The sequence below is a fragment of the Taudactylus pleione genome, unplaced genomic scaffold, assembly GCF_031769625.1.
Source record: "Taudactylus pleione unplaced genomic scaffold, aTauple2 ptg000190l, whole genome shotgun sequence".
Taxonomy (NCBI): Eukaryota; Metazoa; Chordata; class Amphibia; order Anura; family Myobatrachidae; genus Taudactylus; species Taudactylus pleione.
In genome coordinates, this window is record NW_028284592.1 from 54,774 (window position 1) to 82,234 (window position 27,461).

Consider the following 27,461-nt stretch of genomic DNA (forward strand, 5'->3'; position numbering starts at 1 on the left):
TGAAATTCTGATCATTAAGGCTGACTCCTTAATGGATATGTTCCTTGCGCAATACAGATATGATATGCCATCACACCCTGTGGTTAACTGCAGAAGCAGCACTCTCACAGAGTGAGATTGCTGTCACTCATAAAATGGTGGAGCTGTTATTTCACAGAATTGTATGCTCATTGAAATACACACATGCAGTCTATGAAGCCTTAATGGGACGTGAAACTGTAAGGTTTTTTGTCTATGGAATTTCATTGCTTTTTTATAATTTATTAACCATCAGGGCTTTGATGAGCAAACCGGGCCACCTGCAGGGCAGAAGGACCACAAATAGGTACACTAGCACAGCTGGAAAAGCGGACAACACACAGGAGGTGTTTTGGGGGTGCAGAGGGAGAGATGGCTGCTGGGGCAGGCTGCAGGTGTGTGGGGCAGTGGCAGCAACAGGGCTGTGCACAGAAGCATCAGCGGGCGACAGAGAGACTCATTGGTGCTGGGCATGCACCGAAGAAAATCAAATAAATAAGACAGATGCATGGACGTATCAGTGAGATCCATCCATGCATCTGTTAAAAACTTAATTTGTAAAATAAAAAAAAAGAAAATGAAGTGCCTCCACAGCACAACCAGCATCTGGCATTGGAGCCCCAGTGCTGGTTGTGCTAAATACAGGGGACAAACGACGTAGGGGTCCCCTGTATTAAGCAACCCCACACCAGACTAATCAGAGCCAGTTCTGGTTGCCAAATTACAGGGGAGAAACAACGTAGGGGACCCCTCAAAAAAAACTGAATTCTCATATAAAAAACTCCCGAGGGGGGGGCATAGTGTTTAAGGGGCTACACATCAAAAGCTATTGGAGGTGCCAAGCTGAAATTTGGCACGGGTGGGTAAAAAAAAAAAAAAAAAAGAGGATTTGGGAGTAATCTAAAGTTCCAACTGTCAGTTTTTTCTGACACACTCAATTAGGACCACTTTTCTAGTTCTCTATCGGGGAAATTTGGGAAGGCATAACTCAGGGAAAGGGGCGAATTTACACTTGGGGTTTGTTTTATTGGGTAGCTATTATTCCAGGGTAGGTGCTTTTGGGGTTTAGGTAATTGAGAAAGTTACAGTTTTTAAACTATTAGCTCACGAAATCGCAATTGTAGAGATAGGAAATTTCAACTTGTGCAGCCTCAGCAGGTGCCTCCAGCAGGCGTACACACTGTGGCTTCACTTGGGTGCACCAAGATGGATGGCCAGTGTAGGCGGTAGCAGTGGTGGGCTCGGGGGAAGAAAGCGGCCATTAGCTGCGGCCGGGACCAAAGGGGGGGTGGTCAGCGGGCATTAGATGCAGCCGGGACCCAGTGACGGTAGCGGGTGTTAGCTGCGGCGGCAGTGCGGGCGGCGGTGGTACATGTGGCAGGGGGAGGTAGCAGCAGACGGGTGCAGGCTCGGATCTGAAAGATCCATGACATCTGCGTCTGTGTATAAATAAACAAACAGAAGCATGAACAGGATCAGTGAGACCCGTCTGTGCTTGTGTTTACAAAAATAAAAACAAGCATCGGGAAGCCAGTACTGGTTGTGCTAAATACAGGGGACAGACGAAGAAGTGGTCCCCTGTATGAAGCACAACCAGCACCAAGATTTTCAAAACCAGTCCTGGTTGCCAAATTACAGGGATAAAAATATATGTTGGGGTCCCCCGTATTCTGCTCAACAAGCCCTGGGCTCTGAGCCGGTCCTTGTTCTGGAAATACAGAGGGAAAAAATGCGTAGGCTACCCCTGTATTTACCAGAACCAGACCTTTTCTAGGAGGTGGGGGGGTGATGCCACAGCCAGGGGAGCCTATTTACCGGGCCCCCCAGTCGAAGCATCACCCCTGACCGCTAGTCAGCCCAAAGCTGGGAATCCTTGCTGATAGCTCGGAGCTATCCCCGGCAACCCTGGTCGGTGGGTGCCGGGTTGATTATGTAATGTGTAGTGCAAAATAAAAACCTAAAATATTGTCTTTTGCAGTAGCACTACAGGCCCCAGCAGGCCTCCCCTACATGCTGGTACTTGGAGAACCACAAGTATCAGAAAGTGGGGCATTAAGGGCCCACTGGTACCTATAGTAACCTTGTAAAAGAAATATTGAAGTAAAACAAGGATAGAGATTGTTTTAAAAATTTTATTTTTCTGCACCTTCACCTGGAGGGTGGCGGCTTTTAAGCTCTTTTTCATGGCCGCCGCCCATCCAGGACTTCCCCGGCAACTTCTTGCTTCGGCAGGACTTCTCTCCTGCCCCTCCGCTGACGTGTGCTCGCACTGGCTTATATAAGCCAGCCGACGGGGCGGGGCGATTAAGTCACGAGCCGTGACATAAATCTTTGAATTTCTAAAATGATGCTGAGGCGCCATTTTTTAAATGGGCATGCGCGGTTCTCACCACTGAAGTCAATGGTGAGAACCGTTCAGTGGCTAAGAGGCGGAAGGCTCATCTCTCTCAGCCAATGAGCGCTCCGCACCGGGATTTCTGTACTGAAATCCTGCGGCGGAGCAGTCATTCGGGTAGTACTGTTCTTAGAGAACCTTGGATTGCCTACTTTGGAACTAAGAGAACCCGATCCACGCATAGGAGGTGGTGAGTATGGATTTTTTATTACAGGAACACAATTGGATTATCTACATGGAAAAGAGAACCAATGGACTATAGAAATACATAGGTGAGTATGTGAGATAGTGTGTGTGCGCGCATGTATGTTTTAATAAAATGTTACTTTCTATGGGGTGTGTGTTCTGTGGTTTTTTAATATTGCTTTTGCTGTGGAACTACAGGTACCAGCGGGCCCGTATGCTGGTACTTGTGGTTCTCCAAGTACCAGCATGCGGGGGAGGCTTGCTGGGAACAGCAAAAGACAATATTTTAACTCTCTACTTGCACCACACTTTACATAATCAACCCGGCACCCAACGGCCAGGGTTGCCGGGGACAGCCCCGGCTGTCAGCCTGGGGTGCCCTGGAGAGGGGGACCCCTTTATTGGGGGGGTCCCCAGCTCCCCAGGAATCCCCAGCCTGGGCAGACTAGTGGTCAGGAGTGATGCTTTGGCTGTGTGGCCCGGTGAACGGGCTCCCTTGGCTGTGGCATCACCCTCCACTAGAAAGGGTCCAGTGCTGGTTCTGGTAAATACAGGGGGAACCCTACGCATTTTTTTCCCCCTATATTTTCAGAACCAGGACTGGCTCAGTGCCCAGTGCTGGTTGCGCTGAATACGGGGGAGCCCTACGTCATTTGTCCCCCGTATTTTGACAACCAGGACTGGTTCTGAAAAGCCTGGTGCTGGTTGTGCTTAATACGGGGGACCCCTACGTCGTTTGTCCCCTGTATTTAGCACAACCAGTACTGGGTTTCCAAAGCCCCGTGCTTGTTGTTTTTATGGGGGGGACCATGCCATTTTTTTGTTTGTTTACACAGGTTGTCTTTTTTTAAACACAGAAGCACAGACGGGTCTTACTGACCCATCCCTGCTTCTCTGTTTGTTTATTTTAAACACAGATGCAAGTATCATGGATCTTTCAGATCCCAGCCTGCATCTGTCTCCTGCTACCTCCCTCGGGTCCTGCTGCCTGCACCACCTCCGTCCGCACTGCCGCTAACACCCACTACCGTCCCCGGGTCCCCCCCGCAGCTAACACCCCACCCCCTGGTCCCTGCCGCAGCTTTCCTATGGGTCCTGGCTCCTGCAGAGGACAGCCATCTTGGTACCCCCAAGTGAAGCCACAGTGAGTACACCTGCTGAAGGCTCCTACTGAGGTTGCGCAAGGAATTGAATCTTCCTATCTCTATAATGGTGCAATCGTGAGGTAATATTTTAAAAACTTTCTCAATTACCTAAACCACAAAAGGCCCTACCCTGGAACAACAGCTACCTAATAAAACAAACGTCAAGTGTAAATTCGCCCCCTACCTGAGTTATGCCTTCCCAAAAATCCCCCATAGAGAACATCAGAAAAGGGAATGGGTACGATATACCGCCGGCCATGATTCCCGTCAGCGGCAGCCCGACAGGAGCAGGGTTAGAAGCAGCGGAAGCCCGACAGCGCTGGAAATCCTGATCGTGGATAGGCAAGTATACACTAACCTAACCCTAACCCTCCTTAGGGGTGCCTAACCCTAACTTCCCCCCTCTAAGTGCCTAACCCTAACCACCCCCTTCCCCGCTGCCTAAACCTAAGTCCCCCGGGGGGGGTGCCTAACCCTAAGTCGCCCCGGGGGTGCCTAACCCTCCCTCCCCCTAGCCTAACCCTCCCGGGGGGGGTGCCTAACCCCAAGTCCCCCCCGGGAGCCCCAAACCTAGCCCTCCCCCCCCGCGGCTGTCCGCTCGCGGCGCCCGGCATCACTACGATCGTGATGCCCGGTGTCAGGGAAATGCGGGCGTCTACATCTAGACGCCCACCATTTCACCCATGCCGGGATAAGACAGTCGGGAAGCCGGCTGCCGGTATTTAGGCAGTCGGCTTCCCGATTGCTTCCCCAGAAAAGTGGTCCTAACTGAGTGTGTCAGAAAAAAAACTGACAGTTGGAACTTTAGATTACTCTCAAATCCTCATTTTTTATTAGTTTGCCCTGAAATTTGGCATGCAGCACCGAGCAATAGTTCAGCCAAAAAAGGGCATGGTCACGGGAAAGGGGGTGTGGCCTGGCAGCCCGAACCCAGCCCGATATTATCAATGTGTGCTGGGGGTGCAGGCAGTGCAGGCTCCCTCACTGTGACAGGAGCAGAGAGCTGCACTTAATGCTACAGTGCAGCACCCAGCTCCTGTCACAGAGGGGGAGCCTGCATCTTGGCGTCACCCCTCGGTGGGTGACACTTAGGCGCTGCCCGCACCCCCTTTGTGACGCCACTGCTCTATATAGTGGTGGTTGGCTTTCACAACAAGAAGAGCTGCCAGGTTGTGTATTATTGCCCACTGACACCTGCATGATCTTCCCCAGGTACATCCCTCATCACAGTTGGCACCCCATGTCCTGTCTGCTCTACCCCCTGCTATGCAGCACTCACTGATACACAGCAGGAAGGCTGGCTGGTGTGATATGTGGGATATACTGTACACTTTTTTCTTACTTGTATCTATTCTGCCATTATGTTATACTGCTGTCATTTTCCTTCTCACTTTTTCCATATTCCACTCTTATGACATTATTCTGGGACGCATGTTGTACCTTTAGATGTGTATATTATGTGGTATATTCTCAATATTCACTCACAGCAAGTTCTATGTTATCTGTGTTTTCAGTAAATTTTTTAAAAAATAGCTTTTTTTTTTCCATGTCCTCCACTGGAAATTTAGAATATAATGTATGCTCACAATTTGTTGTACTGTACATGTTCAGACTGTGACTTGTGTTTTTTTCCTGTAAATGACTTCTGTTTTTCTGCTGATAACCAACACCCCCTCTCCCCTCGGCACAGCCTCCACCGATAGCATCCTATCCCCGGCAGATGATTGTTTAATAGGGGCCCCAGTGCATTGCTTTGCCCAGGGGCTGGCACTGCTAAGACAGCCCTGCCACTACCCTCTTAAGGTGCATACACACACACAACGATTTTTTGAACGATTATCGTTAACGATATCGTTTATCGTTCATGCACGTTCACGTTTGTAGTTTGCAGTTCAGTCAGACTGACCAACTCAACCGTTTTCAGTAAGGGAATATGCAAAAATCGTTTGTAGTTCCAAAAAAATAGTTCATTACACTTTAATCGTTGTATGTGTATGCAGCTTCAGAGGTAACTATGGTTACTATAGCTACCTCTGCAACGTCAACCCCATGCGCTGGACGGGAACTGATGATGTGGATTCCATACACTGACCTGAACCTGAGTCGGCGTGCGGGTGGAGGTGAAAACAGAGGGTTTGGGGGTGGGCTATTTAAGTGTGATTATTTCTGGTATACACAAACAATCACACCTTCTGTGTGTGTGTGTATATATATATATATATATATACACACACACATATACACACACACTACAGTGCTTCCGTAAAGTATTCCCAGCACTTCACTTTTATCACATTTTGTTGTTACAGCCTTATTCCAAGATGAAATAAATACATATTTGTCCTCAAAATTCTACACACATTACCCCGTAATGACAACGTATAAAAAGTTTTTTTTTTTTTAGGTTTTTGCTAATTGAATTTAAAAAAAAAAAAAACTAAGAAATCACATGTACATAAGTATTCACAATTTGGTGTTTTACATGAAAACTGACTTATTTATCAAATGAGTTGGAAAATGAATAGAACATATAGTAAAGACATTGGCAACGTTAGAAGTAATGATTTTTATTTGAAATAATTTTGTCCTTCAAACTTTGCTTTCATCAAAGAATGCTCCTTTTGCAGCAATTACAGCATTGCAGACCTTTGGCATTCTAGCTGTTAATTTGTTGAGGTAATCTGAAGAAATTTCACCCCATGCTTCCTGAAGCACCTCTCAATTGTGATTGGCTTGATGGGCACTTCTTGCGTACCATGTGGTCAAGCTGCTCCCACAACAGCTCAATGGGGTTGAGATCTGGTGATTGCACTGGCCACTCCATTGCAGACAGAATACCAGCTGCCTGCTTCTTCCCTAAATAGTTCTTGCATAATTTGGAGGTGTGCTTTGGGTCATTGTCCTGTTGGAGGTGGAAATTGGCTCCAATCAAGCGCTGTCCACAGGGTATGGCATGGCATTGCAAAATGGAGTGATAGCCTTCCTTATTCCAAATCCCTTTTACCTTGTACAAATCTCCCACTTTACCAGCACCAAAGCAGCCCCAGACCATCACATAACCTCCACCATGCTTGACAGATGGTGACAGGCACTCTTCCAGCATCTTTTCACTTGTTCTGCGTCTCACAAATGTTCTTGTGTGATCCAAACACCTCAAACTTCGATTTGTCTGTCCATAACACTTTTTTCCAATCTTCCTCTGTCCAATGTCTGTGTTCTTTTGCCCATATTAATATTTTCCATTTATTGACCAGTCTCAGATATGGCTTTTTCTTTGCCACTCTGCCTAGAAGGCCAGCATCCCGGAGTCGCCTCTTCACTGTAGACGCTGACACTGGCAATTTGCAGGTACCATTTAATAAAGCTGCCAGTTGAGGACTTGTTAAGCATCTATTTCTCAAACTAGAGACTTTAATGTACTTGTCTTCTTGCACAGTTGTGCACATGGGCCTCCCACTTCTCTTTCTACTCTGGTTAGAGCCTGTTCTCTGAAGGGAGTAGTACACACCGTTGTAGGAAATGTTCAGTTTCTTGGTAATTTCTCACATGGAATAGCCTTCATTTCTAAGAACAAGAATAGACTGTCAAGTTTCACATGAAAGTTCTCTTTTTCTGGCCATTTGGAGAGTATAATCGAACCCACAATTGTGATGCTCTAGGTACTCAACTAGCTCAAAGGAAGGCCAGTTTTATAGCTTCTCTAACGAGCAAACCCGTTATCAGCTGTGCTAACATAATTGCACAAGGGTTTTCTAATCATCCATTAGTCTTCTAACGCGCTTGGCAACACAATGTACCATTAGAACACTGGAGTGATGGTTGCTGGAAATGGGCCTCTATACCCCTATGTAGATATTCCTTTAAAAATCAGACATTTGCAGCTAGTATAGTCATTTACCACAATAACAATGTATAGAGAGTATTTCTGATTAATTTAATGTTATCTTCATTGAAAAAAACAGTGCTTTTCTTTAAAATATAAGGAAATTTCTAAGTGACCCCAAACTTTTGAACGGTAGTGAATATATATTTATTATTATTATCATCATTTATATGGCGCCACAAGTGTCCCACAGTGCCTTACAAAGAACAAAAAAAAATTTAGTAACCAGCGACTTACAATACAATGCAGGGCACGGACATGGATAATAAACATAGCTATATTAGCGACCTTTACACCCACATAAGCAACCAAGTGTTAGTTGCCCTAGTGGGGAGTAAGAAATAAATAAAAATACAGTAGGGAGAAGCACAAGAGGGTAGATGGCCCTGCTCGAAAGAGCTTACAATCTAAAAAGGGAGGGGCAGACAAACATGAGTGCCAGATGGGGTAGGCGGGGAGGAAGGAAGATGTAGCAGCAAGTTAGGATGAGAGCTGGAAGGCTTTAATGAAGTAGTGGGTCTTAAGAGCCTGTTTGAATGATTGTAGAGAGGTGCTATATCTATATATGATAGATAGATAGAAAATAATACACAAATTAAAAGCATGCACCAACCCTAATCAAAATGATAATTGAGCATTATTTCATACAGCTCTAAAATAAATGCATTACGACTAGGTAAAACAGACAGTGCTGTATTATTGAGCAAGTAGTAATGGATCAAAAACGTAATCAAGCACAAAATTAAAATGCAGACACTCATAATGTATTCATCACTGGATTTTACTACTCAGTGCTAAATTCTTCTGGCTTGTGAAACCCATTAGGACTCAATAAAAACCACACAAAATATATTAAATTCTGCGTCTCGACCAAAGTCATTCTTAAGCATTTTGGTGGCTGTTCTCCAAGAGCCGAAGTGTGCAATCACCATGCATATTCCGAAGCGCTCTCTTACAGCAGTTTCCTTTTGAATTTTGTCAGCAGGTGGTATTCTTTTCCCATTCTGCACAAAAACATTTGATTTGGAACAATGCATAATGAAATCATTCTAATTTACATACTTACCCTTCTATTTTCTACAGCCACAGGAAAGAAAAACCTATTGCTGGAGTTACTCATTTCAACCCATTGCATTTCTTAACCACTAAATAACAGATTAACCCATGTGTGTACAATATAAAATAATCTACAAGACATGCCATACCAACATTAAAGTTCAATCTTCCAAAAACTTCAAACCAGTTTAATACATAAAAATCTGTACTATCTAATCCTTACAATATATTCAATTTTTACTGTCCTTAATAAAAAAAAAACTTTCTGGATCTCTTTTGTGTAAATTGCTCCATTATACTATAACTACGTAAAACAACTTTTATTCTCCGTTTCACGCATGTAGCTAAAAAGACACAGGAAGCTACAATGCATGCTAGTAACAATGGTGAGAAAGTTTCATTGGGACAGATCTTTGCTTTCTCAAAAGCTGGATAAAAGTGGGGTGTAGTTAGCAGACTGGCGGCCGGGATGCCGCTGGTCTAAATCCCGACGGGGGAAGCCTGCACTGGACTTAAGAAAGGCGTCGAAATACCAACACCTATCATAATCCTGGTGCCGGAATCCAGAAGAACCCATCCCAAACAAGGCAAGTTAGGGGCTTCTTAGCTGTTAGCCGTAGGGAAGGGGGGCGGAGGGAGAGAGTTTGTTAGGTTTAGGCAGAATAGTGGTGTTAGGGTTAGGTTTCTGGGGGGGTTAGGCACTAAGGGGGGATGATTAGGATTAAGCACGAAGGGGGGAGACTTAGGTTTAGGCACTAACGCGGAGGGTTAGGGTTAGGCTACAAAAAAGGGAAAGTTAGGGGGAGTAGGGGGGACCCTACTCAGGATACTGACCATCCGGAAGCCGCTGTCGGTATTACACACCCATTCCGATAAAAGTATCTGAAAAATGTTCACAAATCTATAAACCTAGAAAGGTCTACTTCAAAATATTGAAAGACATTGTACAATACTTCTTACTTCTCTGTCTCACACACTGACAAACTCAGTGATTTAAAAAATCCTCATACAACGTTAATTGTTCTCGGTCGACCACTGTGTTTGCGCAATCAATAATCTAAAATAGCCACAACAATCTGATGGACTGGTAACAGTTCACAGTGGTCGCATTACACGTATGTCTGTGAAGCCTATCCTAATTGTAGTAGTATAAACTAAGAATCACTAAGGAAAACTTTCAGCAGCAGTGAGTAGAAGTGGAATTTTTATGATAAACCTGCAGTAATTATTTGCTGTGCTAATTTATAGCTTACAGCTTTTTGAGCAATACGCAGGATAAAACTGGCACAATTACAAACCAACTAATAATAATAATAAAAACAACAATAATTAGCTACAGGGGAGTTCTAATTCCTGAGGATTTGTATGGCAGCAGAGACCAGAAGCTTATTAGCAAGATGTGCGACTTTCTTTACTCGTTACCTCCCTGAACATACTTGATTTCCTTAGGGATTTTACATTCCAAAAGACAAGCCATCAGCGGGGCGGTCAATTTTCTACCAAGTCAGCCAATGCCTGAATCATCATGACAAACCCACAGGACTAGAAATGATGAAGGATTCAAAACAAAAGCAGTGCTAAAGTGCCCTAGAAAAAATAAAAAAAAAAGCTGCAATATTTTTAACAAAATAGATTTCTCTGGAGCAATGACCTAAAAAGACCTATTAAGTGAAATATTTCTATAATAAAGTTATTCATGAAGGGCCTGTGCAGATTGGAATAATGCTTGTTGTGTACCTTATCACACATACATAGATGTCAACCACATGCACAAATGTTGTCATTGCTTACGGGCTGTGTTGGGCACAAACATATGCCATATGTGGTATGTGCAAAGTCAATCCAAGCACTATGCCATATGTGGTATGTGCAAAGTCAATCCAAGCACTATGAACCTGCAGCCCTATTCAGGGGCCTATTCATCAACACTAAAATAACATTTTTAAGGACATTTTCCTTAAATAACGTTATTTTGGTATTCATGTAGCCACTTAGCACAGGAGATATCACAGATATCTCCTTGCTAAGTTCCCCTGCATTAATTTCCACACTCCCCATACATTAGTATGGGGATGTGGAAATTGTGGTATTCATCAAATTCCGAAAATTATAAATTTTCGGAATTTGATGCAGTTACTATTCGCCACTGTGAGGTGGCGAATAGCAGGTGAAACTTACCTGTATCCGCGTGTGCAGGTCCCCCGATGAGTCCCTCCAGCGCTCTGCTCCGTCCTCAGGCTCCGGAGGCTGGTCTGTCATGTGTGCTCCCCAGCAGAGCACAAGAAAGTTTAGACAAAAAAAAAATATATATATTTTTTTCTAATCTGTCATGTGGTTTGCTGGGAAACCACATGACAGACCAGCTGGACGGAGCCAGAGGCTGCTGCGCGGACAGGTAAGTTGGGGGGGGCGGGGGGGGGGGGGGTCGGAAGGGGGTTAACAAACTTAACGCATCTATAGGCAGTGCTGCGCATGCGCTGGTTTAACAGATGTAACAGCGCATGCGCAGCACTGTTTCCAGGTTCGATAAGGTAGTGTAGGCAGGGAAAAGTATCTATTTCCCGAAAAGCTGTCATCACAAAAATGACAGCTTTTCGGAATAGATACTTATGGAGAGGTGGAATGATTAATTCCACCTATAATTAGCTAGAACTCCATGAGAGTTCTAAACCTAATTATCTCCAGAGAAATTTTAGGTTTAATGAATAGGCCCCTGAGTCATTAACTCAAAACAGTCAATTTACTGCTTGTTTCGTCCTCCTTCTAATATTAAACAACTTCAGGAAGTAAGGGTAAAAAGGGCAAGCATTTCAGTTATGTGTCTGTTCTTTATTGTATATTGCTTTTCGGTCCACTCATCTGTGATGCATTCTTTTAGTATGTGCGTGGATACACAGAGTTTCCCATTGAACTTTTCATCTTAAAAGGCTAGTATAGTTTTGTGGACTATTTTTTTTTTGTTTTAGTCTGAAGTGATTTTATTAGACAATTGACCTCATTTACAGTTAGAATGAAATTGTGGGTGCAGATTTACACATGGACAAACTTTGTAGCAATGCATGAGTGCAAATGCCGTAGGTCTTTCTTCTTTTTATGTATGTTTGTGTGTGCCGGGAAGATACTTTCGAACCTGCATGTAGCATGCAAATTTTGGAAAGCTTTATTTACACAGCAGTTAGAGTTGAAATAAAAAGATATTTTCATTTCCCAACACGAAGAGGTCTATTTCATAATTATGTTCACATGTTTTTCAGGTCTTTGAGACTGCCGTATTTGCAAATATATACCTCCTATGACAGTGCCCATGAAAACCAACTGCCCCAGCAAAGATAAATCTCACAAGCCTTCTTCTCTAGCTGACATCTTTTACAAATGCGACAGACGGCAACATGTATTTATAGGCTTGTGCACATGCACCTGCCCGTGCATGCTCAGTACGGAAGTCATACACGACAACTGACCAGGGGAGGAGTCGAGCAATGCAACGCATTGTGATAAAAAGCAGGAAAAGAACTGTCTTTTCCCTGCTTTTCCTTGAAGCTAGTAGTCAGAACACCATCTAGACGAGAGAATGGTGCAATTATCTATATATTCATACATTCTATAAGGTTTTTTACTGTGAGGCCTATTTTGAGAGAATGGCTGAACGTAAAAATATGGTTGCGGTATCAAAATAAAGGTCTTACCAAGTAGATGTGCCAGTCGAAGAGAAAAATGAGATTAGGGCAATGGTTCAGGCATGGTGGAGCAGCAAAGTTCCCCTGTAAATTAGTGTTGTAATGACAGCATTTCCACTAACATGATTGGACACACTAGATCACATGACTGTGCATAATTTCCCAACAGCCGCACACTTACCAGCGTAACCGCTCACCTGAACTACCGTACTTCCAAATGTCACATGACCATCTATAAACAAATCCAACTGTAAACAACAGTATCACTCATACAGACACTACTCACAGGAAAGTAGCACATCCCTGACTCACTGACAGAAATACACATTTCTGTTGAATACTTACCCGTAACAGAATGTCTTTCCCACAGCAAAAAAAACTCCACAAAGAAACATAAGAGCCTTACTGGATCACAACTATATGTCTCATGCGAGAGAGAATGAAGAGTATTCGCAACAGGAGTCTCATTCCAACAACATTTTCAACCAAATCAAGAAGTGCCGACTATCCAGCCCTCAGCCATCAACCTCTAGACAGCCAACCGAAATGGAGATATTGATGGCAAACCTTGAAATCCCAGATTTGAACAGGGCCTTGACACCCCCCATCTCGTACATCAGTGAGACTTTGAAGCAATTGGGACATCACCACTCTGAGCACTTTGCCGATTTCGTTTTGCCGGATACCACAGATGAAGCGATTCCTCTCTTGATGCCAGCTATAAGACAACGTAAACCACACCTTCGCTGCGCACTGAATCCTATTCTTTTGTGGGTTATTACAATCTAGGCCCTCTGTCCTTCGAATATGAGTTCTGAAGAGCTTTACATTTCGATTGCGGAAAGGTTGGCACCAAGAAGAACTTTCACTTTAGTAGCTGTTGCCAAGATAAGATAGTTCTCCTGTCACAGACTCTCTCTCAAAAAAAATCTGACAAGTGCCAATTCTTAGACATCAGGAAATAAAACAGCGCAAAGTCATTAGCTTCTTTTGTTGCAAATGAAGCTTTCTTTCCTGTAGGACGTGGCCCATATACATTCAAGATCAATGGCCAACTCCATTACAAATTTGTCCCTTTGTATCCCCAGAAAGTTTCTGAGCGATCTTATGCACAACTTTACATTTTCAACACTGCTGAAGCAACTGAAATGAGGATTGGACAGAATTCAACCTGTGATTCTAACCTGATGGTAAAACTGCATGAAATGATCCTCAAAGTCAACCCTTTGAACTAACTGTCACTTATCGAAGGCAAGGAGCCATACGGAGTTCGAATGTTTTTACTATCAGAACAACCCAACATCCGTGACCAGAGCAAGAATCGATTAAATTTGCCTCCAACAGATGAAATCGTTGCCATTTCCACCACCAAAGACAGCAATCCTCCAGGAAACTACGACATGAAGGTCTTCCCTAAGGGATCTAGGACTGAATACTTGAAAAATATCAACTCACTGACCCAATGCTATACCCTTTACTGTTTCCTTATGGAGAACATGGATGGGATAAGAATAGGCCACATAAAAGACAGACCAATGGCAAGTTCAGTAAAGTGACTCGATTGCAGTATGTGGCTTATAGAATGGCTATCTGGAAATAATTTTCTATTTTACACAACTCCTACAGTTGCTACAGTAATTAGTCAATCAGTAGGTACGAGTTGAAGGTGAGAGTCTCATGTACAATAGGACACAGCTTGAGCAAAATAAAATCAGAGTTGAGACATTCACTGGCCTGCAAGACTACTTATTCAACGAGGCGGCCGAGCGTGGAGTACAACCTGGGAAAATAATCATCTTGCCTTCTTTCTTCCAAGATTAGCCCAGATACATGAACATGCATTACGATGATGGTCTGGCTTTAGTCAGAGCCTTCGGCAAACCATCGCTGTTCATCACATTCACATGTAATCCAAAATAGAAACCGAGAATCTTGGAAACGCAACTCAGTCCAACAAGAGGACATACAAGCCACAGCATCTTCAAATTTCTGATTCCTTTGTTCAAGAAATCAGTTAGTGCTATCAAACAGAGTTCGAAAGCTGGAAAAGACATGAAATTGAAAAGGGTCTACATTTTTGATGAAGATCCATGATCCCTGCTAATGCTCTGACCTGCCTTGATCGACTTCGAAAATAATGAACAACCATTTGGTGGCAAGTTCTTGATACTTGAACTTTCAAAAAGTTCTACTCTTACACCCTCACTCAGCATGCAGAACCATTATCGAGAAATGTCTGAAATCATGCCCACACTTCGAAAAGTATCTCTTGACACACAACTTGCGTAGAAACCGTAACGAAGTCGCATTCACCGAATTTCTCTGTGGTTGAGTCTGGCCATGCCAATGTTCCAGATTAGCCTTTCATTCAAATACCAAATAAAATGTTATGCAAAGTTTTAGTGCCATATATTAAAACAATATGGCACTAACATTCAAACCCTGTCTAAATACAAACTGAAAGATAGAGCAATCCTTTGTCCAAAGAATTCCCAGTTATGAGATCAACAACAAGATCATTGAACAACTTCCAGAGGAAGATCTTCAGTTGTGACTGAATAGGAGTATGAAAGAGTGCGCTATGAAGTTGAATTTTTACACATGATCGAGTGGACCTCCGCCTCTCATTCTACGAGTGAAAAAGGGTGCAGTAGTGATTCTCATAAGGAACCTGGACACAAGGAAAGGTTTAGTCAATGGCACTCTTAGGATAAATACATTTCCAAAATACAATTTCTGTGGAGATTTTGTGCGGAGAACATAAGGGGTCGGTTGCATACCTTGCCATGCATTCCGCTGACTGCAATTGACAGCACTTTCACTTTTATGATCAAATGGATTACATTTCCGATCATACTGTCCTTTGCGATAACAATGAATAAGTCAAGCACAGACACTTGCCAAGGTCGGAATATACCTGCCAGAACCAGTCTTCTCACATGGTATACTCTACGTTGTCCTATCCCGAGCAAGATCAAAGGATTCTGTTGCAGTAAAGATCACTCACGAAGGTGCGCATGGATTACCTGCCGCAAATGGATGGACTGAAAATATGGTCTTTACTGAAGTTTTATAATTAATGTCTAACATTTTTTGTCAATCAAATAAAGTTTACATTAGTTGCTTGATATGAGTTTTTTCTAACCTTTGATTTTGATGGGTTTCTACCAGTCTTACTGAACTTATTAGCTCAGGTCCTATATTGTACTGAATACAGAACGAATATACATAACACTATACAGAAAAGTCTAAACTGCAACTTATGGTACAATGACCAATGCCCACTGATGGACAATAGTGAAACTTCAGTGAGTTCAGCCACTACAGGGCCATAGACGAGTAGGGCTACAATACTAAGGACACCAAGCTCTGCTCTGCAGGGCCGCCATCAGGGGGGGACTGCCAGGACTGCAGTCCCGGGTCCTGGAAGAATGGGAGGGGCCCGCCTGCTCCTACTGCTGCTGCACAGCCTGCAGCCCCACACTACCCCATTAACAAAAGCAGGAGGCCCGGCCACTGCCACCAACCCGGTTCCCACCAGCCTACAGCTGTACAGGACAGTGAGGTCACGGTGCGTCTCGCTGTTAAATAAAGTTTTTTTGGACGCGCGTGACGTCACGCTGCGCTGCAAGGCTAAAGGGAGTTGTCGCATGACCCATGACAAGTGAGGAGCCGGTCTGCCAGGAAAGAAGAAGGGACTCGGAGCCTTTAAGGAAATGAGGCAAGAACAGTAAGTGGGCAAGGTTTCATCTCCATCCCTGCACTGAATGCCGAAGCGGCGATCAGAGCTACTTCTCACCTAAGCCCCGCAGCAATAGAGAGAGCACTGCGCGGTGCACTACTCAGCAGGACAGGTCTGAAGGTGCTGCTGCAGTTGGGGGGGGGCAGTACATTGACCATAACAGTACTTGACATGATGCCATCTCTCCTGCTTCCATTGCATTGTGTATTTTACATATTTTTTGAAGACTGAACGGCTTTGTTCATTATTCAATAATTGCCTTGATATTTTTTTGCTTACTTTGATGTGCTGGCCCTCTTTCATGAGCCTCTGGTGGAATTAAAAAGACTTTTATGCTGAATTACAGTGTGCCTCATATCCCAACTTTGAAAAATCTTTGAAAATGGGGGAGGGGGGCCCTGCCAATTTTTCACTCCCGGGCCCTGCAATTTCCGATGGCAGCCCTGCTGCTCTGAAATGAAAAAAGCAGGGGCCTCCAAATGATGCATGCTGTCTATTTTTTTTTCCTTTTAGAGCAGAGTTAGGGAGCGGAAGCCTACAGTGAAATCACTGAGCTATCCCTAAACTTTGCTATGGAGCTCGAGGACACACAATTCAGCCCCTGCTGATGCAAATATACCTACGGTACCAGTATAAATCCTGATTGATCTGGTCATAATAACAGTGCAAAAGCTCTTTATAATAAAAAGAAGGGACGTAGTCAAAATTTTAATGAGAACACTCCTGAGTGCAGTCAATTATGATTTTATGTATATTAAATGATAGTGTAATTATATTTTGTTTCAACATCTATTCATAAAGGTGTTTTGGTAGATATGTATCGGTTTGTAATTTATTATATGCAAAGAAAATGTTGATTTTATTAGTGAATATTTGTGAGATATACTAGTATGGACACACAACGATACAGGTGATGCTGATGTGATTTAATCACTACTGGATTCTAACTGGATGATCCAAGCTTAAAAACACCCATAGGATCATTAGGAGACTTATCCTCTGACGAAACCGCCATTATCTCCAGCTGAGAAACGCGTAAGGGTCTCCTTTGCATGCTCCATCACAAACAACGTTCCAGTTAAGAACCGAAGTCAGTACGTAAGATTACAACAGTACGACTAAAAGTGGCAAGGCCCGACAGTGGCGAACGTGGAATTCCGTCTGACCCACACAGACAAATCCATGCATTGTCTTCATTAGCCGGCCGGCGGTAAGCTATTACCATCTTGACACTGTGTGAGAGCCAATTACAACTCCTTTATTGCATACACACGGACTCTGATACAAACCATCGGGGCTGAAGTATATACTGCTGATTCAGTGTTATGATCGGTCTGAATAGATTGGGTTGATCACCTACTGCATAAATTAACTGACAAGACTGGATATACGGAAACTGTTACAATCCAAAGTCTAACATCAAATACCTCGATGTATACAAATGTGAGCTTTCTAAGTATCAGTGACACAATACCTGGAGTCTTTTATTATCAGAGAAAGGTTCAATAATGAGCTCATTATCCATTTGGATGTCAGAAACTGTTCTGTGGAGTTAGTTTTTGATGGCTGTATATTATGTACTTATATAGGAAACACCTACTGCAGAGGTGAATCTCTCATTTCTTCATATGAGCCATTACATTTTTAAAATTAAGCGCTCCTTGTCTGGATAAGTCAATACGTATTTACTATCACTGGCCATTATAGGGCATTTAAATTGTGATAATTGACGGTGTTTCCAGGCTATATATTTTCACTGAGAGATTGGTTGGCAACTCCTTAGTGAAACCAGCAATTTGTGCTGCAGCAAGAAAAAGTGTTCAGACTGTGCAAAAGGAAGCACTGCACCACAATCTGCAGCTGTCAATGACAACCAGGTTTTAGTGCAAGAATAATAAACCATGCTTCACTGCCACCATTAAAACGGTGCACTTACAGTATCCATAGGCTTGCCATATCATTCCTTTAATTCAGAACACATGTGAATTACACATTAATTTCAAGTCACCATTTCACCTGGTTTCAATCAGCCACAGAACCTGTGTAATTCATGTGTCCCGAATTAAAGGGATGATATGGAAAGCCTAAAGCTGGCCAAACATCTAAAGATCTGTCCAACCAGCCAACTAGTTGATTGGTTGGAATGAAAATCTGGTAAGGTATAAAAGCAAATGACAATCAGCATTTTGCTCCCAAATGCCAGAAAATGTACAAAAACTGTTGTTTAGACAAATTGTTTAGATCAAACATTTAACAAACTTGTCTAATGACCATTTTCATCTTTTTTCTGGCATTTAGGAGCAAATTGCTGATCATCATTTACTCCCATACGTTACCAGAATTTCAATCCAACCAATCAACTAGTTGGCTGGTTGGACAGATAATCTTTAGATGTGTGGCCAAGCTTTAGCAAGGCATAGTGAGTCCGGTAATTTCGGGGGGGGGCATGGCACAATGTAAGTAGGAGCGACCACGCCTCCTTAAAAAATAGTATTTGCTGCGTTGCATCACACTCGACAGGGGGGGCGCCATGTGCCCCTTAGCCAGGGGCAAATCCAGAGGGATGGCATGATGAGGGTGATAAATCCCCCTTGCCGCGCACAGGCAGAGGAGACTGCTGCTGCATTTCAGCAGCAGCATCCTTACCTCCCTGTCCCGTTGCAGCCCAGAATGCAGCAGCGTGTGTTGGGCTGAGGAGACACAGGCTGCTGCCACTGACAGGTAAGTGGCGGGGGGGCAGGCCCCCACACGACCCTTACATTAAGCCCGGGTAATTATTACCCGCTCCCCCCCTCTTGGCTCTCTTGAGCCTAAATATCTATGTTCTGTCAGTATACAGCAGATTATAGTCAGAAATGAAAAAGCTTTTGGTGGTCAGGTTAGTCAGTAAATGATCTTCACTGATATGATAACTGACACCAATACCAGCATAGTAAGCAGTAGAGCTTCTTTGCATTGCTACCTTGTAATGTCTGGGGAAAAACCCTTCCTGAACTTCAAACTGCGAAGAGGTAAATACACTTCAAACTAGTTAAAGGTAGAATGAGTACCTTAATGTATAGTTTTCTGATAACCTGAGATGCACATTTTAAATTTAAATATTTGGCATGACATGGAAATAGCCACCATTTACAAGTGTGTAACATAGTTACAGTATATGCTTTGTTTAACTAATGGGAAGACAGAATAACAGATTTTTTTTCTATACATTTTAGCTCTTTCATGTTGCATTATCTGCACTAATTATGAAAGCATTTTTGTGAAAGCCATAAAACTACCAGACAGTTATTACAAATAGTAACGAAGGAGTCGCAAAATTAGGTGCATCCACTTTTACAACTACAACAGATGTTGCTAAATAGTACCACATCTGCACAGGGACAAGCCTTTAATTATACACTTGCCAATGGATCCATCCAGTTTGCAAAAAGTAAAATAAATGTTTGTTGCCTTGCCATCTGTAGAATATTTGTAATGTACGTACATCTGTAGTAAACTAAATCTTTCCTGAAATGAAATCGTTAACTGGCTCATTAAATCGAATGAGCAGAACACTGATTTGATAAAAAATACTTGGTTGACAAACTATTCTTGCTGTAGGGTCTGTATGTGTCTGCATTTACACATTTCCATACTAACGCATTTCCAACAATAAAAACACAGCACATATAGGGACCAATTTAGAGTTCGATGCATATATTAACTCTTGATAGTGTAAGGATAGAGAAGGGATGTGTTAGTAGCAAATACTGAAGCCCCATTACCCCATTTGTTCACAATTAATATTCCTTTACTTGTACATCGAGATCAGGCAGGCCTCGGTCAACACCAGCATCGTCTTGGACATAGAGCTGGCATTGACCTTATGTCAGGTACTGTAACTACTCTCCCTTGATGTGGAAAAAGCCTTTGATGGGCTGCACTGGCTATACATGCATCATGCAATGCTTAAATTTGACCTCTGGGAAGACATTCTGAGTTTTATTTTAGCACTCTATAAAGAGTCTATTGGCAATTTGGCAAGAATATTTAGTAAAAACTTTTTGTTTGATCCTCTCTCTGTCGGTACTAGGCAAGGGTATCCTATCTCGCCCCTTGTGTTCGTCATGACAACCAACCCTTGTCCCAGAAAATCCACTGTTTGCCTCCTTCCCACGATATTTCTATCCACAAAACATCCCATTTGCAGATGATGTCCTGCCTTTTGTATCTGATCTGGAGAACTTATTGCAGGCCCTCCATATATTCTTGATCAATATAGTACAGCCTCATTTTATAAACTACATTTTAGCAAGATAGAGGCCTTGCCCATTGGCATCTCTCCTTATAAATTGTCCACCCTTCAGAAGACCTTTGCTTATACTTTGAAAACTACTTTACTGTCATCTCAGCATTCAGATCCCCATCATTATATAATTTTTTTTATGGTCAATCTTGATCTATTAATTACCCAACTTCCCACCCTCACTAATGGCTGGGTCAACAACGAGGTCTCCTGGATAGGCTGCCTGGCAGCCTTTTAAAATGTTTGTGCTACCCAAACTGATGAATATTTTAAGTACTATTCCTTTGATTGTTCCCATAAGCGCTAATATAAACTTAATTATGCTAAATTATGATTGGAAAAATAAGCCCCCTCAACTGGCTTTCAGGTGCTTTTCAGACTTTTCAGGAGTCTCACAAAAGTATTTAAAAAATATTTTATTAAAACTTAATTGCCAAATATAGTCACATACAAATGTTCACAAAAATACAGATATTAAACATGGTGAAATTGTATAATCGGAATCACTAAAAACTACACACTAGTCAGCGAATGAAACTTGTATCAAACAGCCAGTTGCCAAAAATATGGCATACTATACTGTATATCAACAGATGCAGTCCCAGATTCTTAGTATTTCTGGGATAATGAAAGCAGTATAAAAAAATATATAATATATATGTGTGCAGCTCAAGGTTTTCAGTTAGTAGATTCCAGCACAATTAGCTCACTGTCAATACTTAATCCAGTATCAGCACCTGTACCATCTCTGTGCAGTATAGTGCCAAGCAGGGGCGTTTCTAGAGAGGAGGGGGTCCGTGTGCACTGAGCTGTGCGCGGCCAGCGCCGGAGTTATAGACTCTGGGCACTAGAGTGTGCCCAGAGTCTACAGTGTATGCACAAGTAACTGGGAAAATGGCCGCGGTGGCCATTTTCCCTGTACTGCGCATGCGCAAACGATGGGAAAATGGCCACCGCGACAATTTTCCAGTTGTTTTACAGCGCCGGACGCGCGCGCCGGTGTGGGACTCCACGCCGGACGCCCGCGCTGACATGGGACTCCGGAGAGGTAAGTATTATTATGGGTGGAGGGTTTGCGGTGCGGGGCCCCCATGGACCCAGGGGCCCGTGTTCTCTGCACCCATTATAGATACGCCCCTGGTGCCAAGACAGAGTTATATGGATCCAATGAGGCTTGGTTTTTGTAGCTCACAGTGAACACTTCAACTTATGCAGGCTAATTTAATGGATGAAGCTGTTGGTCGGCAGTATTTAAAAAGTGTGGAAATGTTATTCAATAAGTCTGCACAATCACAGTTCTTCCATGCATCAATGTAACACAGCACCCGTAAATATATCCAAGACAACTGCAATTATGCCTCCAGATATTAGTAATATGACTGTGATACAATGGCGTTCAGTGCAGGGCTAATATCAGGTAGTAATTACCCTTTCTGTAGCCGTGATCCAATGTGCCATCTATGTCTGGCTAGGGATGGTAGTAGGTTAGCATGTCTTTCCTGAGCGGGCACGCTGCTCTGTGAAACATGCAGAAGATGCAGTACAGTGGCAAGCGCAGGATTTCTAAAGGGGGGTTTCCAAATGCTTGATTTTACGAGTGTGGCCAGTCCATGAAGAGAACATAATTAGCACTTATACAGCTTTAATATGCATCGTACAAAGTGTTTTGAACTTTGTCAAAATTCAAACATATACAGGATCAGTGATCACACGAAGGGCCTGATTCAGAGTTTGGAATAGAGTGAGATATCTCTCTCAACTGTGAACCTGAAAAAACCATATTGCAATGCAAGGGGTGTAAATACATACATTTTTTTTACATGTGGGTTAAATACTGGCTACTTTTGCATGTAGCCCACAAATACTGCACAGCTTTATTATTACTCTACAATTTAGAGGTCAGTTTGGAAACACTCCTCCCAAATCTAAATCTCTGCACATTTTAGATCTTCCCCACCTGCAGTGCAGCATGGTTTCACCAAGATAATCAGTTGAGAGAGATATCTCACTCTATTCCCAAGTCTGAATCAGGCCCTAAGCCATTAAATACAGCAGTAGGGCCATCCTGCCTGAGCTGAATGTTTTTGTATGGGAGAAAGTCCAGAAGTCAGGGGGAGCAGCCGAAGAACCTAGCACTGCGCTGGACATATATGTTGATATTGGTCTCATTATGTACTAGATAATGTATTATTATATGGTATTAATACCCTATTGATGGTCTATAGCAGTGCACCCCTAACCGTGCATGTTTTCTAGATCTCCTAGTTGATGTACAGGTGTGGCCTACACATGTTAAAAGATCCACAGGTGGTGCTATTTATTCATTTGTGATACTTAGAACAATATTCTATTATATTACTATTGTGGACATGGTGTGGGCTGGGGATGGGGGTTTCCAGGCAACTGGAAACCCCCTGTGTTTGCCTATGCAGTGCAGCGGAAAGCATACACTAGTCCCGGGTAGCTCCAGCAGCTGGCGTGGGGCATAAAATTCACTTGACTTGCTCACAGTTTTAGGGCTCCCCTATCCTTGACGTGTTTCACTGTCACATGAGGGCTGCTTTTTCCAAAAGGAGAGGTATGGACAGCTGCTGGAGCCACCCAGGACTACTGGATGCATGGGTGGTAGCCACTAAGTTCGGTTCACTGAGTCCTGCCCGCAGCGCGCATCAGTGATATCATCACCATCGGCGAGCCAGGCGAAGTCACGTGGCAACAAAGCGCTGACAGAAGACGATCAGCAGTGCCTCAGTGAACCGAACTGAGTGGCTACCACCCTTGGAAATAGAGGTAGGGAAAGTTAGCCCTCAACTCTCATTGGGGAAGATGTATGAAGCGCAGAAACGGTATCAGCGCACGCTTCTCCCCGATGTATGATCGGGGGTCTGGGCTGTAAATGACGGGCGCTAAGCGCCCGTCATTATCGGCGCTGCTATCTACAAGATAGCAGCGCCGAGCGGCAGGACTATGTACGAACGGTCAGATAGTCGCTGTAGCTGTCGTTATCGACAGCTACAGCCTGGCGTTAGCCTATAACACAGCAGGGACAGCGCTGTCCCTGCTGCGGCGGCTGCCGGCTCCACGCGGGGATCTTGCAATACTTGCGAGATCCCGCACATGCTCAGTGAAGCCGCCGGGACAGAGATATAGCGCATCAGCACTAGGCTGATGCGCTGTGGTCTCTAGCTTGTAGCGTCAGAGGGGGGAGTTAACGCTCCCCCTCTCCGGCCGATGAGATGTTCTTACATCTCATCGGTAGTCCTTCCTGCTTCGCCTCGGTAAAGAGGCGAAGCAGGAAGCGGTATAGCGGCACGTACATTGCGCACACGAACATTACGTATCCAGTCTCCACAAACATTTCAGAAAAGAGCTATAAACACATTTTTCTTTTTTTTACTTATACATACATGGTTAGTTTTGTTTTTTCTCTCCCTTCTATTTTTTAACCCTTACCAATTTTCCTTTTCAGGTGACACATATAGTAATAGCGCTCATTCCCTTACAAATTTAGATATGGAATGTATTGACATTCTACTTTAATACAATTTCTAAAAAGCAGACAGATCCAAACTACTGTAGAGCCTGCAGCCCAAACCCAGCCAGCCATCTGCTGCAATCTGGCCATAGTGTTTATGGTAGGTTATTTTAGCCCTGCCAGCTTTGTGAGCTGCAAAATGCTTCCTGCTCTTTTCCAGCGACATGCTGAGCTTTGAACAAGAATCATTTTGAAGATTGGAGAAGCTTTGTGCTGCACCGCCTCCTGAGAGGCTGGGGGTTGGGTTTGCACGATTTCCTGTGGCAGTCTCTTCTCTGAATTTGTGCTCTATTGTTAGCAACAACTTCTTAACCTCTGTCTGAACCCTTCAACAACCTGGTCTGAGGTACGCACATGACATTACATAGGTTATGGCATATTTCATGAATAAGGGTGCACTATGTTAGGCATATGAATTTTGTTTTGGTGGCACTGCTCTGAGGCATTTGGGAATTGGGTGGCAGTAAGTGTAAAAGATTGTGCAATTATCAATGTCGATGGTGCATGGCTATCTGTCATCTGTAATTACTATTACTACGGTGGATTCTCATAGGATGCCAGTCATACTCTAAGGGGTAAATGTACTAAGATTCATGTTGCTCCGAGATAACTATCTCAGGTAAAAATATTGTTTTTTACCAACACGGAAATTTAAGATTGTTAAAATCGGGTGTTTTTTCATTTAGGGGGGGTGAATTGGGCAGTGTTAATTCCACAAAATGGGCCATTTTTTTCACTAGAAATTAATACACCATCGACTCAAATCGGAAATACTTCTCATTCACTTCAGCATTTACCATTATTCGTTTTGTTCTAAATTGGGGAGTCAATAGAAGTTTCAAATACACCACCTCCTGAGCTGCGAGTTTCCCTGAAACATACACAGATCAGTGTGATTTGTATATGTTTCAGCATGGAAACCGTGTATAAGTGGTTAAAGTAAAAAAAAAAAAAAAAAAAGGGCGGAGGGGTCCTCTCCCCCAAAAGGCATAACCAGACCCAGGCTGCTTAGTCAGTCCTGGTTCATAAAAATACGGGGACAATAATGAATACGGTCCCCCGTATTTTAGGAACCAGAGCCAGTCCTGGTTTTCAATATGGGGGGGGGGGGAATTGTGTAGGGGTACCCCTATATTTAAAACCAGCACCAGGCTCAAGTCCGGCTGGGGTGTTCCCGGGTCACCCCAGCCAAAGCATTCGCACCCCAAGCCGGTCAGCCCAAGACGAGGATCTCAGGGAAGGTGGGACCCCCCTAATTAAGGGGTCCCCCCCTCTGCTGCCCCAGGTTTAGTCTCAAGCCCGGGGTTCTTCCCTGCACCCCTGGAGCAGTGGGTACGGGGGTAATAATGGTGTAAAAATAGAGAAACTATTGTATTTTACAGTGGAACTACAGGTGCCAGCATGCCTGCCCTTTGGCACTTGTGGAACTACAAGTGCCAGCAGGCGCCCGGCACCCGTACCCCCGCTGTAAAATAAATAGTGAAATAATCAAAACACTCACACACCCTCTTAAGTACAAATGTATTACAAAACTCACTCACACATACCTGTTATAACTAGGGGTGAGTGGGTTCGGATTTCTGAAATCCGAACCCCCCCCGAGCCCCCCCGATCCGAGTCCGATCCGAGTCAGGCTCGACTTTTCCCGCCTGACTCGGATTCTGAAATCGAGGCAAAACGTCATCTTCCCGCCTTCCGAGTCTCGCGGGTTTTGGATCCTATATAAGGTACCCACGTCGGCGCCATTTTCTCACTCGGCTGTGGACAGTGAAGAGGGAGGGTGGGAGTTAGGGCTGTGTAGTGTAGTGTAGTGTAGTGCTGCTGTTGTCCACTACTTCAAAGTCCATAGGGGCTGGCTGTGTTGTGCTGTGCTGCTGTTGTTAATAGGGGCTGTGTCCACTACTTCAAAGTCCATAGGGGCTGGCTGGACTGTGTTGTGCAGTCAGTTCTCCATAGGGGCTGTGTCCACTCCAAAGTCCTGTGCAGTGTCCCAGTCCTAAAGAGGTGCTGTAGTGTTGTCCAGGGGGTGCTCTGTCCATCAGGGGTGCTCCCCCCAAGTGCTAAAAATATAATATATTTTCTGTGTTTGTGAATTGTGTGCGCAGTAGCCGCACGTGCATCAACAAAGTAGTGCCAAGCGTGCGCCTGTGTCATAAGTAAAGGGCCGGCTGGCTTGACCGTTAAAGGGTGCTGTAACCCCCGAAAGTAAACTCCAGTCCAAACCAAAAAAAAATTATTTTCTGTGTTTGTGAATTGTGTGCGCAGTAGCCGCACGTGCATCAACAAAGTAGTGCCAAGCGTGCGCCTGTGTCATAAGTAAAGGGCCGGCTGGCTTGACCGTTAAGGGTGCTGTAACCCCCGAAAGTACACTCCAGTCCAAACCAAAAAAAAAATTATTTTCTGTGTTTGTGAATTGTGTGCGCAGTAGCCGCACGTGCATCAACAAAGTAGTGCCAAGCGTGCGCCTGTGTCATAAGTAAAGGGCCGGCTGGCTTGACCGTTAAGGGTGCTGTAACCCCCGAAAGTACACTCCAGTCCAAACCAAAAAAAAAATTATTTTCCGAGTTTGTGAATTGTGTGCGCAGTAGCCGCACGTGCATCAACAAAGTAGTGCCAAGCGTGCGCCTGTGTCATAAGTAAAGGGCCGGCTGGCTTGACCGTTAAAGGGTTCTGTAACCCCCAAAGTACACTCCAAACCAAAAAAATATATATTTTCTGTGTTTGTGACTTGTGTGCACTGTGGCTGCACGTGCATCAACAAAGGAGCAGCGCCAAGCGTGCGCCTGTGTCCCATAAGTAAAGAGCCGGCTGGCTCATTTCTTAAAGGGTGGTGTAACCCACAAAGTGCACTACTCTCCAGCAAAAATAAAAAAATATTTTCTGTGTTTGTGTGCGCTTTAGCCGCACGTATATATATCAATATAACATAAATGGAGGACCAAACTTTCTCTGATAAAAATAAAATAGGGAAAGATCAAGAACCACTTCCTACTAGTGCTGTTGCTGCTGCTGGGAGTTGTTCATCATCCCAGAGAGGAAGTAGGAACATCACTACTTTTACTAAACAATTGACCCTCCAACAGTCCCTAGCGATGAGGATGAAGTACGACAGCAGTCATCCTGAAGCAAAACGTATAACTGAGGCCTTGACTGCTATGTTGGTGTTAGACGTGCGTCCGGTATCCGACATTAGTGCAGTGGGATTTAGACAATTGATGGAGGTAGTGTGTCCTCGGTTCCAAATCCCGTCTAGATTCCACCTGCATCCTCAAAGCAGCAGCGACAAGCGTGCGTCTGTCTGTTAAAGGGTGGTGACACCCTCAAAGTGTGCTACACAAACAATTAAAATATTGTTCTTTTTTTTTCTGTCTTTGTGAAATGTGTGGGCTGTAGCCGCACCTGCATCCTTAAAGCAGCAGCGACAAGCGTGCGTCTGTCTGTTAAAGGGTGGTGACACCCTCAAAGTGTGCTACACAAACAATAAAAATATTCTTCTTCTTTTTTCTGTCTTTGTGAATTGTGTGGGCTGTAGCCGCACC

The 27,461-nt window shown here is 43.9% G+C and overlaps 1 protein-coding gene and 1 non-coding gene across 2 annotated transcripts in view; one reads left to right on the top strand and one right to left on the bottom strand.

The window, feature by feature from the left end:
* LOC148519328 (lysine-specific demethylase 4C-like) overlaps nucleotides 1-27,461 on the bottom strand; it is a gene marked incomplete at its 3' end in the record, with an annotated part of 174,882 nt that overhangs the window by 42,217 nt on the left and 105,204 nt on the right. The gene's annotated exons all lie outside the window — the stretch shown is intronic.
* Nucleotides 1,556-1,672, top strand: LOC148519329 (small nucleolar RNA SNORA11). The gene has a single exon (XR_015878948.1). It is a non-coding gene; the product is annotated as a small nucleolar RNA SNORA11 (small nucleolar RNA).